Below are 5,196 nucleotides of genomic sequence, written 5' to 3'. Positions count from 1 at the left end.
CCTGCTGGGCTCCCGCGATCCTTCCGCCTCAGCCTTTTGAGTAGCTGGAATTACAGGCATGCGCTACCACGCCTGGCTGATTTTTTGATTTACTGTAGAGATGAGGTCTCGCTGCCCAGGCGGGTCTCGAACCCGCGGGCTCAGGCAATCCACTCACCTCAGCCTCCCAAAGGCGCGGGATTACAGGCTGAGCCACCGAGCCCGGCTTTTTTTTTTTTTAAAGCAGGATTTATTGAGAGAATAGAAAAGCTTCCACAGTGGGAGGGGTTGCCCAGTAATCTTTTAGTTCTTACTTTGTCTTTGTTAGAATATTTTTATACAGAGAAACTTCACCTTATTCACATGACCTTTTAGTGTAGTTCATAGAGGAAAGGTAGGGAAAATTCAGTTTATTTACCAGTTGTCAAAACAGACCTGGTTCCCTGGTGCCCTTCAAAGATGACTGATTAATTTTTTTACTCTTCGAATAAAGATATGGTTCATGTTCACTACCACTTTGGGTGTCATTGTCCAATCGTTTTGGTGGTCACATTTGTTAGTAGATTCTTCAGTGAGAAGAATATTCCCTGAGTTTTTCTGTGCTCGTGGCAGTTTATCTGTGGCCTTTTACTTGAAAGTAAGTTTGGACAAAATTCTTGGGTCACATTTTCTTTGAGTGACCTAAGTGTGTTCTTTTTGACATAAAGCATTGCTGTAAACAATATTATGACAATGTGACTTACTTTGCCCCATAAATGCTTTGTTGTTTTTGCCTAGATGCCCATGGGATATTTTCCCCCAAATATTTTTCCATCGTTACTGGAGTATATATTGGTCTTGGTTGTTCTGGATCAGTATTTCCAAGTACAAATGTGTACTTTCTGAGTCAGAGTCTCACTCTGTCTCCCAGGTTGGAGTGTGGTGGCGGGAACACAGCTCGGGCGATCCTTCTGCCTCAGCCTCCTGAGTAGCTGGGACTGCAGTCACTTGCTACCATGCCTGGCTAATTTTTAATTTTTTTGTAGAGACAAGGTATTACTATGTTGCCCAGACTGGGATTACAGGTGTGAGGTACCCTGCCTGGCCTGTTTTTCCCTCCCTCCCTCCCTCTCTCCCTTCCTTTTTTTTCTTCAGTAGAAGGTGCTACACAGGAGACATTTATTAATGTTCTGTTGTATTTATGGTTTTAACAAAGCAGACCAAGGTGAACTACCACTTGGGCAGAAAGCACATCATTCTACATTTATAACCCATTGGTTTCTGCTAACACATTGTAAAAGCAAGTACAGTAGGTTAGGGATCATCTCAAAAGTTCCAAGCTACTTCTTTCTTTGCTCCTAAGTACCGAATCCTCTTCCCTAATCATCAGGAGACAAAAGAAAAAGAAAAAAAGGCCTGCCTCAGTGGCTCAGCCTGTAATCCCAGCACTTTGGGAGGCTGAGGTGAGTGGATTGCCTGAGACTGCGGGTTCAAGACCAGCCCAGAACTTGGTGAGACCATGTCTCTAAAATAAATTTAAAAAATTAGCCGGGCGTGGTAGCGTGCACCTGTAATTCTGGCTACTTGAAAGGCTGAGGTGGAAGGATTTCTGGAGTCAAGCAGGTTGATGCTAGGGTGGCCGTGAGTGTGCTACTGCACTCCATCCTGGGCGACAGAGTGAGACTCCAACTCAAAAAGGAAAAAAAGGGTAGAAATTCTAAGAGTGTGTCAAGAATTTCATTTTAGTAATTAGGCTGCATTTGTGTCCTAGTCCTTTCTATTTTAGACAGTGACAACACCTTTAGAGAATCCCTTAGGTGTACACATCACGGAACAACAAGGTACTGCAAAATTTCCAATACAGAGTGGTAAAAATTCATGCTTATTTTCCAATTAAGGACATATTTTTTTACCACACCTTAAATGCATTTTGTACTGTGGTTTTGCTTCCAGTTGTTCATATAGTACAAATGAATAAGTTTCTAGATTAAATTTAACAGCGAATCTGGATTATGTATGGAAATGCAGTCATAACAGAAATTTTAACTTTTGAGAGAACCCCTTTAAAATGGTCAGCATGATACATATTTTAAAATAGTTAATTCCAAATTCGGTTTGAGATGGAGGATGAATAAACCAAGATTAGCCCTACTGACTATAGGCACATGGCTCATGCTATTTAAAAATGACTGCAAACAATATGATAAGGCATTAGTAATACAGCACAGACTTGATTGCAAGAGCCTTTCAAACATTAACCACTAATGATTCAGTGATTACAGAATTCTGCACGAACTATTAACATTTTACACCTAGAAACAAATAGAAAGGATCTTCTCAACAGTCCTTTTTTTTGTTTGTTTTGAGTTGGAGTCTCACTCTGTCACCTAGGCTGGAGTGCAGTGGTGCGCTCACAGCCACCTCAGCCTCAACCTGCTGGGCTCAGGTGTTCCTTCTGCTTCAAACTGGAACAAAAGGTGTGTGCCACCACACCCAGCTAATTACTTTTTAAAATTTATTTATTGTAGAGACAAGGTCTCGCCATGTTGCCCAGGCTGGTCTCAAACCCCTGGGCTCAGGCAGTCTTCTCACCTCGGCCTCCCAAAGTGCTGGAATTACAGGCATGAACCACTGCACTCTGCTAGTCCTTTATTGTTTTACAGCAGGAGGTGATTCCTTTGTGTTCTGCTTCTTGATTCCCTTCCTGCAGGTGTCCTCTTGCTTCTGGAGAGGGAATTCATAAACGCAGGAAGGCCTTTGCCAGAAAACATCTTTAGTAAATAAAGAGAATTTTGGTCCTGGGGAGATTCGGGAATGTTTCTGGCATCTTCTGAATTTTTGCATGATTGATAAATCTTCTGAGAAACAGGAGACAGCTTCAAACCAGGAACACCCACCAGAGCCCGTACTGACCATCCAGGTATCCAGGGAAATAGACAAAAACCTGATAGTCAGCATCCACTTGATTCGGGAGAGACCCAATCCTGAGATGGCTCCATACCTTCCCGCGACTGAGGAGGTCAGGCAGAAAGACAGGAACACCTAGTCCAGTGAAGGGAGAATGCCATCATTTCCTATCCTTGGTTGGTCAGCATCATCAGAATCTGACCCACAAAATCTTCATCTCTTCAGGAGCCAAAGGGCTAGTAGTTTCAGCCTTGGTGCTCTTGGCCTTGTCCTAACTGGGCAGGGTGGTGGCCACATTGGAAGTTGGGGGTTTTGGAAACCCAGTGTCATCCTTGTCTTCACCTCTTCTTCACTTTGTAACTGCTGGGGGATTTCTTTCTTGGAGATACTTCTCTGACTGGAAGCACTGCCGCCCAGGCTGGGATGTCCCCTGGGAAGGAGGCGGAGCTTGCTGATGACGCCCAGGCCCCACCATCCTGTGCTTTCCACGTATAGGGTCAAACCTTGTTTTTTATTCTCAATTTCAGGGAAATTAAAATGTTTGGTTTTTCTATTTGTTCAGGTTTTCTTCTTTGGGGACTCCTATTTATATGTCTCCTATATTTGTTAATTTTGCTAGAATTTTCTCATACTGATCTTTAAGCATTTCCTCCTATCATCTCTTTCTCTTAAGACATCATTGTGTTTATTCACGGGGCATGATCTTTGTAATTGACTCTTCTTTTCTGAAATTATTTTAAAATCTTTCCTCAGTTTTAATACCTACCTTTGAGGTGTTGTTTTCATTCTCACTGTTCTGTGGGCACACTTCTCTGGTGTCCTTTTGTTGTCTGTAAGGATTCCATTTGCTCCTCATGCTTTTTTCTTATAGTAGCTTTGTGTGGAATTTAGCCTAGATTATCTTCTGTTACTCATTTTTTGCATGAAATTAAAATTTTCTGTTCTTTAAGCAGAGACATGTGAGTCAGGGTAGCTTAGCTTTATTCTCTGGCCTTTCTTCTGTCTATTGGTGTGTACAGAACTATGGCAGCTTACTCACTTTCTGTGCTCGTCTGCTTTGATCTGAATCTTACTCTTTGTTTTCTTTTGAATTAGAGTCTCACTTCGTCACCCAGACAGGAGTGCACGATCACAGCTACTGCAGCCTCGACCTGCTGGGCTCAGGCGATCCTTCTGCCTCAGCCTTCCAAGTAGCTGGAACTACAGGCACCTGCCACCATCACTAATTTTTAAATTTATTTTAGAGACGAGGTCTCACTAAGCTGCTCAGCGTGACCTGGAACCCCTGGGTTCAGGCAATCCTCTCGCCTTGGCCTCCCAAAGTGCCAAGGCATGAGCCACTGCGCCTGGCCTGAACCTTCCTTTTGATATCTGTTATTCTTGTCCTGCACAATTAGGGCCCTGTTTCCTGTAGTTTCTCCTCAGTGTGGGGTTTTGAGAGTTCATAATCTGCATTGGCCCTTTCCTCCTCACAGACACCGTACACTCGCACACTAAGCGAGGATGAAAACTCTTCTGGGTCCAACAGCTATTATCCAGTTGATCCTCTGAGCTTTCCTGGTGATTAGAATGGGGTTATAGGGCCATCACATGCCTTGTGGCTTCCTGCTACTTTGCTTGCACAGACAGTGATACCAAATTGGTCTTGGTGGGTGGCTCATCCCTTGCCACTTGCATGTTTAGGGGTCTGTAGGGGATGCTGGTATCTAACTTTGTTGCAGATGTTTACATGGTTATTTCTATATTAGTTGCATGAGTGTGTTTTCGTGGGTGCGTTGGGGGAAGACACAGGGAGAGTATGAAGCTGCCAGAGTTCCTACCATCTCGCTTAAATCCCCTGGGATAACCCCCAGTAGCTTGTATGTAGTGTGGTTCAAAGTCTGTTGCTTAATAGATTCTGAATTTAACCTCATGCTTAGAAGAGCATGTCTCACTCTCTGCCTTCTCCTCCCTTCTCTCTTTTCTCCTTCCCTTTACCAGTTCTATGTTCATAGTAGGTCCCTGGCTGAATGTGTGCAGTGGGGGTAGGAGAATTCTACCAGGCCCACTCTTTGCCCAGGACTGGTCAGTCATGGATCCTTTTATAGCTCTCTCTGTTGAAGCATTGTTTGATTCATCCCTTAGGACAAGAGAGGGAAGTTGGGTATCAGCTGATTTTAATCTTTTTTGAGATCAGCTGTTTGAGGGGGTCAGGAAGGAGGAAGGTGTGTGGAGTGATGGTGGCTGTGGCCTTCATGGGTAGGGGTGAGGGAGGGCAGCTCATCTTAATTAAATCTTTTTTTTTTTTTGAGTTGGAATCTCACTCTGTCGCCCAGACTGGAGTGCAGTGGC

The 5,196-nt window shown here is 43.8% G+C and overlaps 1 pseudogene; it reads right to left on the bottom strand.

Annotated features, from left to right (window-relative positions):
- Positions 1 to 2,731: 2,731 nt before the first annotated feature.
- LOC103255345 overlaps positions 2,732 to 5,196 on the bottom strand; it is a 3,498-nt pseudogene continuing 1,033 nt past the window's right edge.

The sequence above is a fragment of the Carlito syrichta genome, unplaced genomic scaffold (assembly GCF_000164805.1).
Source record: "Carlito syrichta isolate Samal-C Ts95f unplaced genomic scaffold, Tarsius_syrichta-2.0.1 Scaffold288045, whole genome shotgun sequence".
NCBI classification, from domain to species: Eukaryota; Metazoa; Chordata; class Mammalia; order Primates; family Tarsiidae; genus Carlito; species Carlito syrichta.
The sequence above is the reverse complement of the archived record's forward strand: the minus strand, read 5'-3'. Positions and strand labels throughout refer to the sequence as shown.